We start from the raw sequence: 13,516 nt of genomic DNA, 5'->3' as shown, positions 1-13,516 counted from the left end.
GAGCTTACTCTCTCAGTCCCCACTTCATAGGATATTATCAGTCACTGCTGATTTCAGAAATGCCATTGGACTGTGATGAGGCTAGCCACAGAGAGTACTACAAAGTGCCCGTAACTCTGAGCATATGCAGGATGACAGGCATAGGAAAAGAAAGGAAAATATAGTCTTGTAAATTTGCCAACAAGTTAAATTCTCAGTTTCCCAAGAAAATACCTAAAACGAAGGCATTGAGGGTGATTTTTAAAGCCTTATTTTCAAGTCTGAATTAAAAAGAGAAATGAGAGGTGCATGATTCCAGAAGTTCAGTTCTGGTTCTAACAGTTAAATGGGCTCTTACCTAGTTAAAAGTCTTGATTGGCATTTTCCTGATTTTATGGGACTCCTAGTGGAGCAGCCACTGACCTTCCAAAATTGGGTCAAGGCAAAGAGAAATATGAGTGGCCTCAAATGGGCAAACACTAAATTTGCTTTCCATGTGGAGGCCTTGGGCACAAAAGGAGACACTAAGACCAAGGGTAGAGTTCCTAATACTTCTCATCCTAATGGGATAATGTTTCTAAGGCTTACGGAAGTGCAAGCACACTTCTTTTTGTCCTGGTTGTGGAGCAAATAGACTCTTTTTTCCCCTTCTTTTTCTTCTTCTTCTTTTTTAATGGTAAACAACCCTTTTTGAAAGACTGCAGGGTTGATATTTTTATCTAGGGGAATACGGTAGCCATGTAGGGGGTGTTGGTTTATGGACAGACTCCAGTTGCTGCAATTTCTAATCTGCTCAGACAAGTGGTTGTGGGGGTCCACAGAAATGAATAGGATCAGAAAGTGAAACCCTATTAGTTCCATAAAAGCCAGGCTGAGCTGAATCTGTTTACTTTCTTATATCAGGTGTCTGATCAATGAGAGGGACAAGGTCATAGTTGGGGTCAGGTTGAAGAACTGCACATTGGTCATCTCCTCCAATTCTCCATTTTACTCACTTGTCAATCATTCCTATTAGAGGGTTATCCCAGACAAGGAATATTTCGCTTGAACATCTAGCTGAGCTTCTTGGAGAACAGGACTGAGACTCTCTTGAGGAAACATGTGGTGACCTACAAACAAAAGAGATGAAATATGTGTTCTGTAATGAGGCTCCCCCGCTCCACACCAGGAGAAATGTCACTCACTGCACAGCCAGCTGGTGCTATTGCAGTAGGAGTTCTCAAAACCCTATTTGTGACAAAGACACAAGTCCCTCTTGAGATGATGGCAGAAGTGATATCTGGATTAAAAGTAAAATTTCTTTGCAGAAAAGATAAGGATTTCTAGAAGAATGTGTTGGGGTGATATTTTTTCCAATATTTACTTATGTTTCATATCCTAGTATTTCCTCCTTTTTACTACCCCCATTAAGACAGATAAAAGATTATCTTTACAGCCCCAAGAATATAAGAGGTTTTAGGGAGTAGATTAAATAGCTAGGACAAAAACATTAGAGAAAAAAAATGCCCAGGGACTAGAAAAAATGTCCTAGGATCGAAGAGGTGGGAAGGCTTTGAATGGCTTTCTGAGAGTATGTCTGAAGACATAGGACCCTGGGCAGCCTCACCAATGGAGGCTGGTGAAATCCTGAGCAAGAGAATATTATGCACAGTGTCCTCAAGCTCATTTGGCCACTTAATCCTTTCTTTCCTTGCAGTGTGGTGTAGAGGTCTAGTATATTGCTGAACAGCTTTTGAGAAGAAGTAGATTTTTGTACACAGTCACGGGGTTAGGGGTTTACAGAATACAGGGAAGGTACCCATATTCATTCTAACCCAGTAGTTAAATAACACACATTTCTTTTAAAAAAAAATTAACTAAGCAAGTTTTCTCTTCACAGCTGAAATGGTAGTAAATATCAGAAGGTTGAAAGTCCTTTTCATCTGTGTATAGTCTACGAATGTTTTAAGTCTTTAGCTGGGTTATCAAGTGATTAAATGACTCTGTTTTCCAGAACAAAACATTCTGGAGAAAATATTTCTTTCTGAGCCATTGGCTTCTGTAGAACAAGATAAACAGGTTTTATTGAAAGAGATAAAAAGGTAACTTTTATTACCAAAAGTAAACACGTTATTAAAAAAAATAATAAGTACATCTGTCATCAAAATGTCTGCTTGTATTCTGAACCTCAGTTTTGCAAATGTATTCCCATTTCCATTTATTTCCCACTAGTTTTTCCACCCTTCTGTGAAACACATTCATTTTTAAAAATTAAAAATCTTTTTCTTAAATTCATTTCCGAGCACACACACGCACACCCTCATATATATATATATTTTTTTTTTCCTTAAAAATACATATGAGACCATTTGTTACCATCAAATGCTCCCCTAATAAGAATCAGTTATGGTCTAGCCTGGATAAACGTGGAATGAAAAGTGATTATTTATTAATGATTGAATTCCTGAAAGGAGAGAGTTCCTCAGCGCAAAGCCTCCCTTTATTTTGTCTTTGTTTACCTTACCTAAACTGGAGTTAAGACATCTGAAGTGCAGCTTGTTTGGAAAAGCTTGAAGTCAACAATCGATTTCTTCTCATTTCCTGAGCATCTGCGGTCAGATGGAAGTGAAATTCTGTAGGAAAAGCCCACTTTTCAATCACTTACACTTTACTCCTTGTCCTCATCAAAACACACAAAACTCTTCTCAGGGAAAAGAGTTCTTGTTGGAAGGACAAATCTGATGCACCTAAAGTCAAATTAGCTTTTATCTGCGAGTGACAAGGAACTCTGAAACATATCAGTGTAATTTTAGTAAGTAGGATTAGGAAGACTAACAGTTGCCAGGAATGATAAACCAACCGTAACAGTACCAGTCGTTCATGTTCACATCTGGCTTTTGGGGGTTCAAATATCAGAGAACAATGTAGAAGAATGTGCAATGCAATGTATGAGATGATTTTGAGGTATCACATTTTGTCTTGGGGTAAACTTCAGTGTCTTCCCTACTTAGCACCTCTCTCCCTTCAGATAGTCTCAGCTTAGAAGCTGTTTAATAAATGGAGATGTATTCAGCACAGAGGAAAGGACAAGACTGCAGACACAGTTGAGGGCAGCGCCTTTCCACTGTTTCTCTGTCATCCCGCAAATACTCACAAGGCCCGATCTAGTGATGTAAATATAGAAAAAATACTGTGTTACTGTGTAACTGTGTTACCCATTTTGTTTATTAATTGTTATTTCTTGTGCTTTTTCCTAAATTTGTTTTCTAATTTTTCTAGTTTGCTATAACAACTACTCGAGTTATTTAATAGTCAAAATAGAAAACACCACTGGAAAGATAAAAAGATTACTATCCAGATTGACTTCTCATCCCAGCAGTGATGGGTTTTTCATGTCAGTTTTAAAGTGTAGTGATGAAAAAAAAAGCAAAATGGTGCATAAAAGATTGACATATTAAACAGGTCTCATAATACTAGGTGACCCTATGAAATTGTTGGGGTTGTGCCATTTTGACCTACAAAAATGGCTGTTTTATGTGCTTTGATGTAATAACAAAGCACACAGACCTCATCTAAACTGGCTTGCTGTTGCCCTTCCAAACCGCAAAGGTAAAGCTTCCAGGTGTAAACTAAAGAAACCCTCCAACTGCTGAACCTGTGTGATGCCAAAGTATGGTAACAATGGTAATAATGGCAGTTGCTACTTACTGATCATCTACTATGTGTTAAGAACCTTATGTTATTTATCATATTTAATCATTACAAACAAGACACTGGCACATCCATTTTGCCAGTGAAGCTCAAGGAGGGTAAACATTTCACCAAATTCACACAGCAAGGAGGTCATGGTGTTGGTGGTCTTAATTTTGCCTAATTCCAAAGTGTGCATATCACATCCCTTCCCACTAATCATAGAAGTTCATTTTCGTTTAATTCATTTTATTTTCTGAAAGACAACCTGTTTCACTATGTTTTCAAGGTGTCAGCTTGGAATTAAAAATAACTACTTTCTCATTCACTGCCATAAAAACAAAACAAAAACCCCCAAAAACTACAGTTGAAATACTTGAGTTCAAAATAAAACAGTTATAAAACAACTAACCTAACTAAAAAGCAATAGAAAATAAGAACCGTTTAAATTTCTACTTCACTACCTCTAACCTGGGCTAAACTACCCCCTGTAATTCTTCAAATGCAGTTTTTCTCTATTTGTTTTTATTTTTAAAGTACCTTTTAGTACAGACTCTGATGAGCTTTTGTTAAAAAACAAAAACTACCTAAATGTGTCAAAGGTAGCTGGGTGAATGCACCTGTGAGGTTTGCTGTTTTCTTTAGATTCAGTAGCTTACAGAGGCAGCCAGGGATGTTTCTGTGGGTTCTGCTGCCTGACCCAAGCAAGACTGATCTGTCAGACAAAGTACACAGTACAATCCCCGTAAAAGTACCTAAGGAGGGAAATACAGAGAGCCTCAGTACACATTTTCTTATTTGCTTGTTTAAATTGAGAGAGAGAGAACAGAGAGCATAGGGCAGAGGGAGAAAGAGAAGAGAGGATTCCAAGCAGGCTCCATGCTCAGCGCAAGCAGACTCAATCCCATGACCCCGAGATCGTGACCTGAGCCAAAATCAAGTCAGTCTTTCAACCAACTGAGCCACCCAGGCGCCCTGAGCCTCAGTACCCATTTCAGTCAAATGTACACACACTTAATTAAGAACAAATTTACCCAGGAATCTTACCAAAAGATTTTTTTTTTTAATCTTAATTTTGTATTTTTTATAAACATATATTTTTATCCCCAGGGGTACAGGTCTGTGAATCACCAGGTTTACACACTTCACAGCACTCACCAAATCACATACCCTCCCCAATGTCCATTATCCCACCCCCTTCTCCCAACCCCCCTCCCCCCAGCAACCCTCAGTTTGTTTTGTGAGATTAAGAGTCACTTATGGTTTGTCTCCCTCCCAATCCCATCTTGTTTCATTTATTCTTCTTCTACCCACTTAAGCCTCCATGTTGCATCACCACTTCCTCATATCAGGGAGATCATATGATAGTTGTATTTCTCTGCTTGACTTATTTCGCTAAGCATGATACGCTCTAGTTCCATCCATGTTGTTGCAAATGGCAAGATTTCATTTCTTTTGATGGCTGCATAGTATTCCATTGTGTATATATACCACATCTTCTTGATCCATTCATCTGTTGATGGACATCTAGGTTCTTTCCATAGTTTGGCTATTGTGGACATTGCTGCTATAAACATTCGGGTGCATGTGCCCCTTTGGATCACTACATTTGTATCTTTAGGGTAAATACCCAATAGTGCAATTGCTGGGTCATAGGGCAGTTCTATTTTCAACATTTTGAGGAACCTCCATGCTGTTTTCCAGAGTGGCTGCACCAGCTTGCATTCCCACCAACAGTGTAGGAGGGTTCCCCTTTCTCCGCATCCTCGCCAGCATCTGTCATTTCCTGACTTGTTGATTTTAGCCATTCTGACTGGTGTGAGGTGATATCTCATTGTGGTTTTGATTTGTGTTTCCCTGATGCCGAGTGATATGGAGCACTTTTTCATGTGTCTGTTGGCCATCTGGATGTCTTCTTTGCAGAAATGTCTGTTCATGTCCTCTGCCCATTTCTTGATTGGATTATTTGTTCTTTGGGTGTTGAGTTTGCTAAGTTCTTTATAGATTCTGGACACTAGTCCTTTATCTGATATGTCGTTTGCAAATATCTTCTCCCATTGTGTCAGTTGTCTTTTGATTTTGTTAACTGTGACCTTTGCTGTGCAAAAGCTTTTGATCTTGATGAAATCCCAGTAGTTCATTTTTTCCCTTGCTTCCCTTGCCTTTTGTGTTGTTCCTAGGAAGATGTTGCTGCGGGAGAGGTCGAAGAGGTTGCTGCCCGTGTTCTCCTCAAGGATTTTGATGGATTCCTTTCGTACATTGAGGTCCTTCATCCATTTTGAGTCTATTTTTGTGTGTGGTGTAAGGAAATGGTCCAATTTCATTTTTCTGCATGTGGCTGTCCAATTTTCCCAGCACCATTTATTGAAAAGGCTGTCTTTTTTCCATTGGACATTCTTTCCTGCTTTGTCGAAGATTAGTTGACCATAGATTTTAGGGTCTATTTCTGGGCTCTCTATTCTGTTCCATTGATCTATGTGTCTGTTTTTGTGCCAGTACCATGTTGTCTTGATGATGACAGCTTTGTAATAGAGCCTGAAGTCCGGAATTGTGATGCCACCAACGTTGGCTTTCTTTTTCAATATCCCTTTGGCTATTCGAGGTCTTTTCTGGTTCCATATAAATTTTAGCATTATTTGTTCCATTTCTTTGAAAAAGATGGATGGTACTTTGATAGGAATTGCATTAAATGTGTAGATTGCTATAGGTAGCATAGACATTTTCACAATATTTATTCTTCCAATCCAGGAGCATGGAACATTTTTCCATTTCTTTGTGTCTTCCTCAATTTCTTTCATGAGTACTTTATAGTTTTCTGAGTATAGATTCTGTGTCTCTTTGGTTAGTAGGGGACTTTAACACTCCCCTCACTGAAATGGACAGGTCATCCAAGCAAAAGATCAGCAAGGAAATAAAGGCCTTAAACGACACACTGGACCAGATGGACATCACAGATATATTCAGAATATTTCATCCCAAAGCAACAGAATACACATTCTTCTCTAGTGCACATGGAACATTCTCCAGAATAGATCACATCCTCGGTCCTAAATCAGGACTCAACCGGTATCAAAAGATTGGGATCATTCCCTGCATATTTTCAGACCACAATGCTCTAAAGCTAGAACTCAACCACAAAAGGAAGTTTGGAAAGAACCCAAATACATGGAGACTAAACAGTATCCTTCTAAAGAATGAATGGGTCAACCGGAAATTAAAGAAGAATTGAAAAAAATCATGGAAACAAATGATAATGAAAATACAACGGTTCAAAAATCTGTGGGACACAACAAAGGCAGTCCTGAGAGGAAAAATATATAGCGGTACAAGCCTTTCTCAAAAAAACAAGAAAGGTCTCAGGTACACAACCTAACCCTACACCTAAAGGAGCTGGAGAAAGAACAAGAAAGAAACCCTAAGCCCAGCAGGAGAAGAGAAATCATAAAGATCAGAGCAGAAATCAATGAAATAGAAACCAAAAAAACAATAGAACAAATCAACGAAACTAGGAGCTGGTTCTTTGAAAGAATTAATAAAATTGATAAACCCCTGGCCCGACTTATCAAAAAGAAAAGAGAAAGGACCCAAATAAATAAAATCATGAATGAAAGAGGAGAGATCACAACTAACACCAAAGAAATACAAACTATTATAAGAACATACTATGAGCAACTCTACGGCAATAAATTTGACAATCTGGAAGAAATGGATGCATTCCTAGAAACATATAAATTACCAAAAGATTTTAGCCAATTGTTTAAGGAAACATAGGAAGTAAAATGCCCACCATCGCTCATTCCTCTATCATGTTCTGAGAATTTAACATGACATTTGCTTTTCTAGTGAAATGACAATAAGATTTAATTTAATTTACATCTTTACGCCCCGCGTGCTGCCTATCTTATTTAATGCCATCATTCCCATACTTCATCAGTGCTAAAGTGCACTTTCTGCCCTCATTTTCACATCTCTGAAATCGGGATGTATCTCATAATTGATGACATCTTCTAATTATTGTTGGCCCAGGACACAGTTGTAATATAATTTCCATTGCTCATTCATGCATCAACATCTTAATTATTCTTGTTAATATAGCTGGACAATGGCAATCCCCTGACCTTTCGTCAAGAAAAATTTAAAGGATCACTTGAAGGCATATAAATCCTAGGCATTGTCTAAAAGCCTTCCTTTGACACATTCTTGCGAGATCAACAAATGCCAGCATCAAAGCTTATAACTTCAAAGACAGTCTCTGAAACAATAATAGAGACTCTTGTTACCAGAGAGGATAACACTGTATAGACAGAATGGTTTTTGATAATTTTGAATAGAAAATGACTTACAAGATTTAGATTCTGACGAAAATGTTTTAGGAATGCTTTAGCCAATTTGTTTTATGTTTTCTTTTCAGAAGAGTGAAGTAGGACTTAAACATTTTCTATCTAAAATTCAAAATAGCCCTTCCAATTTGTTCAAGATAAAAATTCTAAGGGGAAAGAAAGCATTGTGTCATGCTTTAATAGAGTTTTGGGGGCTTTTTCAGTAATAAGTACAGTAACAGAGCATTTTACAATCAAGGTTGCCATAGGTTAGTAAAAATCTAAGCTAGAGATGATCAGAGGTTTCCACAACTTCACTGCCTTAACCCAGTTAATTGCAAGGCCTTGTCACTTTTTCTTCTGGAATATAATTTTAAGCTCGCCATTTTCCCCCATTCCCACTTTTCCCCCCACAATTATAATCCTTGTAATTTCATCCAAGATTGTTACAATAGTCCTTTATAGTTTTCTTTGTCTTTGTCTTTGGCCCTTCTCAGGCCAATTCATCCTTCACAACACTGAGTGATCCTCATGAAACACAGCTACCTTCAGATCTCAGCTTGAAACCCTCAATAGCTCCCTATTTCCCAAAGTCTGGTTAATAAATAAACTAGAAGCGTGTCCTCTCCCTACATGCCCATGGCTCATCAACCAAAGTTCTTTTTCCTTTTTAGTTTATATCGTCAATGAGGGCAGGGTTTGTGTCTATTTTGCCAATCACTAAATTCCAAATTCTTAGCATACCACTGGCACATATGGTCTCAATACATTTTTGATGAATGAATACATGAGACAATTATGCTTTGTAATCCATCTAAATATCAAATTCCAGGTAGCAACCATGGCATTTGAAGTTAGCCATCTCTAACCTACAGGACAAAGTCCTACACTCTTTAAAATAGTAATCAAAATCATTAAGTCTGTCCTTGTGACCTTTTACAGTCTCATGTCTTGTCTCTTTCCGTCATGCAATCTTATTCTCCAACCTCATCAAAACATTTGACATTTTGTGAATAGTCTTGCCAAAATTTATAACTTCTTCCTCTGTGTTCCTCTCCTACTGCTAACTCAGTATTATTACACTGAGCTAATTGTATATGTATGTTTGCCCTCTAGAAAGTGAGTTCTTAAAGGAATTATGCTGTAATCATTCTTTATGCCTTGAATACCTAGTGTCATTTTCATCAGGAAAATGTGCTGAAGTAGAATGTTTATGGGTAACGGTATTATTTTCTTTGAGCTGCCATAACAAATCACCACAAACATAGTGGCTTAAAAGAACAAAATCTATTCTTTCACATTTCTGGAATCAAAGTATTGGCAGAGCCATACTCTTCAAAGAGTCTAAGGGAGGATCCTTTCTCACCTCTTCTAATATCTGGTGGCTCCAGACACTTCTTGGTCTCCACCTTCACATGGCTTTCTCCTCTTTTCTGTATCTCTTCTCTATTAACATGATAAAGATGCTTTTCATTGAATTTAGAACCCAAGTGGATAATCTTGAGATTCTTAGCTTCTTTACACTTGCTGAAAGCTCTTTTTGAGGGATGAGGGATGCCTGGGTGGCTCAGTCAGTTAAGCATCTGACTCTTGATTACAGTGCTGGGTCATGAGATTGAGCCCTGTCACAGGCTCCAAACTCAGCAGGGAGTCTGCTTGAATTTCTCTCTCTTCCTCTCCCCTTCAACCCCCAGGGTCACTTTCTTTCTCTCTAAAATATATAAATCCTTTAAAATCTTTTAAAAATAAAACCTCTTTTCCAAGTAAGATTACCTTCACAGATTCTGGGATGTAGACATATCTTTGTAAGGTCCACCATTCAACCCACTAAATGGCTTTCTAGCATACACACTTTTCTCACAAATATTTCTAAGTACCTTAGAAGTGAGATTTAGCAGATTTGGAAGATTCTTTTTTTTTTATAAACATATATTTTTATCCCCAGGGGTACAGGTCCGTGAATCGCCAGGTCCACACACCCCACAGGATCTGGAAGATTCTAAAGCACCAATGTAAGATGGATCTTCAAGGAACCACATATTTAAAAAACACACATTTTAAATAATATTAATATATAATCATGTTGCTTAAAACTCAGGCTAATGTTGCCATTTTGCATTACTGCATTTTTACTGATGTTAGAATTATATCCATTCTATGGTGTATCACTAAAATGCAAATAAGTTATTCTATTATAGGCCATGGAATATAATCTCATCCCTCTACATTCAAAGTAAGCATGCCCTTTATTAATATACTTTCCAAAGACAAGCAAATTATACCAAAAGCTATAAAACTATGTATATAACTTCTGCTGTTGCTAGCCCAGTGGAACATAGCCATCTCTGGTTAACCTTGCCCACAAATTTTAAACAGTTTCTTTATTAGTTTTGCTTTAATATCTGCATTTGAGAATCTATTTCCTTCTACATCTATTTCCTTCTAGGATCATAAAAAAATAACTGGCACTAGTGACCCCAGGAAATAAACCTTTAAAATGGAATTTTGTAATTGAGTTACTAACACATTTATGAAGATTGCGGATAACGTCCTTACTATAGGGATATATGACAAGAAATCATGGCATATGGTAGCATCACTATTACTCAAATTATCACCTATAGTGGCAGGAAATAGAAAGTAGGTAAAGGATAGAATATTGGAAGACTAAGTGTCTGTGACACTTGATCACTTTGGGCATGATGGTGACTACCTAATTGGGGCTTGTGCTGTTTATTTCTGACTATTCTCTATAGTGCCTAAAGAGAAGAGGACAAGTTGAAGGCCTTGAATGCTAAAGTCTTTGCATAAAGGAAAATTCACAAAGCCTTTATGACTAATAGAAAGGAATGTTTTATCTTTTATAGCTACAAAACAGATGTGGTTAAGTGTCAAGCCCCTGGTCTGACTCTAAGAGCTGCAGGCTGTTGTGCCAATTACATATGCAGCCTTGTCAGGTCTTTTAGGCCTATTCAATCTGGTGATTAGGAAGTAGCAAGCACCCTAGATGCTTTATCAAAGTACATATATGCCAAAGGAGAGGGGATCAACCCTACAAAAGTGCTGTGTTTTTCACAAAAGTGAAGTTTCTAGGCCTCTGTGTCTTCTGGAGCTTGTTGTGCTGACCTTTCTAAAACGAGAGGCCCATGATACAGCCCACCACAATGAGGCACGATTTCATGCATCTCTGGATAACAGGGACCAAATATACTACATTTGGGCACATGGATCCGATTTATTTACTGAATAATCCATAAGGAAGTTTCAAGTGATGTTTAAAAGCATAAAAATATTTTGTAAGGGAAGTAGAGCCAGTATAAACTACCTTGCCACCTAAGACTTAGGACCCAGCAAATAGATCTCTATTCAGAGTTTTTGGCAGACAGACAGGATCTGGTAAACCTTGATAGGAAAGCCCTAAGGTTTGGAGTAAGTTCATATCTTCTTTTGCTATTAACCATTTTCTATTTGAAAGCCAACCTCTGGCCTGCTTTAGTAGAGATTGAAGACCTGACCATGAGAGATTGAGTGACTCTACTACCTGAACTGCCCATGTTATGATCTACTGAATCAAAAAATTGCACACATGCAGTAGTATTTCATTATTAAATGAAAGTAGCCTGTATGAAAATTCATTGTTAAATGAAAATGGTCTGTATGAGATTCAGATCTGCCAAATAGCAGATCTGGAAGAGTCTGCAGAATGAATGAGTAGGTAGCTCAGAATCCCATGGTAGCTCTTCTACTGCTTTGCCCCTTCTGTCTTAACTTGCATCCCTGACTTAGCACTGTATGCTAACACAAGTAGCTAGCCACTGCATCATCACTCCATCCAGAGTTGCCCTGAAAGACATTATCTAAGGAAAATCCTCTAAAAAAAAAAAAAAAAGAACATCAAGTTGTCTACTTGGCAGGAAAGGAGAGATGCCCTGAGATGCAGGTTTATGCTGATTTCTAAGAGTAGCTAACAAGGTTACTAGCTGAGCAGGGACCTGGGAAGAACAACATCAGGAGAATAGTAACAAGGAAGAAGGGGGCGAGGCATCTGGATGAGCCCTTAATAGACTGGTAAATAAACCTTTTAATAGGTCAGTGAGTAAGATGAGATAACCCATAGATACCAGTCAGTTTTTAATTGCTGCCACTCTTAATGTTTGCTAAGTGAGCCTAGGAGAGAGCACCAAGAGCGCAGGGAGGGAGGTCTTGCTTATACTCAAGAACATGAACTTTTCCCTCATTAAGGCTGAACAGTATGTACTCCATTCCTGTCCTCAGAGTCTCTCAGTTCATCCCCAAACTTGTTCTTGTCCCTGGGAGAAAGGCCTACCACTGCAGATAAGAGAAGTTGAAACATCAGAGACTGGAGTTGAAGGACAGTCATTTTATATGTGTGCCCAGAATCTTCTCCCTTTCCCCACCACTTCCTTAAAGTGATACTTTTTAGTGTACAGATTATTAAAATTTTTTGACTTCCTGCTGTAAATATCTAAAAAATTCATCAAGTTGCAGAATACAGATTGGTAGTCAACAACAAAAATTAATAATGAAAAGGAAGCACCAGTCTATTGGCAATGTGAGCCGCCAGATTCAGATCGTCACTAAATGCTTGGAGTGCCTTCATTCCTTCTCTTAGCATGAACTGTGCGTTCATGTCAGAGTCTGCTGTGACACCCGCCAGTGCCTCTGCCCCGTCAGAATTCAGTTTTTCTCACATGAACAGAGCTATCTAGGAAACATACTAATAGATGTGTGCAGTTCATTTGTTTACCAAGAAATTAGAAAATTAGAGTTTGACAGAAGGTGGGGTGGGGGATATCATGCAATCACGCTCAATTTAGTCTGCTAAGTTCTAAATATATTGTGATGTTAGCATTGTATAACGCTACCTTTGATCCTCTTGTTAAAACTCAAAGTCTTATAAACTAACAACAAAGGGAAAATTTATTGGCATATATATACTTGTAAATATATATTTATATTTATTTATGTATATTGTATATAAACATTTGTACACACACACACACACACACACATATATATATATATATATATATATTTTTTTTTTTAATTCAGCAGCAGAAATTTCAGGCCGTTCTCCTGAGACATAATTTATTGGTCCTATAACTTTTAAGTTTCTGTTTCCTTATTTAGTATTCCACAAGTTAGTCATCACTTAGAGTCTGCATTTTTACTTTGTAAAAAGGGCCTGTGATCCCTTTAAATTTAGGTTGTTTGAGCTGTGAAAATGCTTATAAAAATAAACATGTTTTGTTTAATCTGTTCTAGTTGTCAGAAAACTGCACCCTATTCATGCTTTTGTTTTGTTCATTGTCTTTGCCTTGCTTTATTTTTCTGATGGAGTAAAACCTATGATTTGTAGTCTGGATTTTTTATAACAAACTTGTGATTATTTTAACTCATTTCCATTATAGTCTGTGCCCATTTAGTTTGCAGAATGTCTTTTGGGATATTTAGGGGCTAAAAAACTAAGGCTAAGACTAAATAATTTAATATTAGTTTTGAATTTATTGACAAAATATTATAGCTAG

This window comes from Mustela putorius, unplaced genomic scaffold, assembly GCF_011764305.1.
Source record: "Mustela putorius furo isolate JIRA1106 unplaced genomic scaffold, ASM1176430v1.1 tig00003898_pilon_pilon_pilon, whole genome shotgun sequence".
Lineage (NCBI taxonomy): Eukaryota > Metazoa > Chordata > Mammalia > Carnivora > Mustelidae > Mustela > Mustela putorius.
This window is presented reverse-complemented; position numbering follows the sequence as displayed.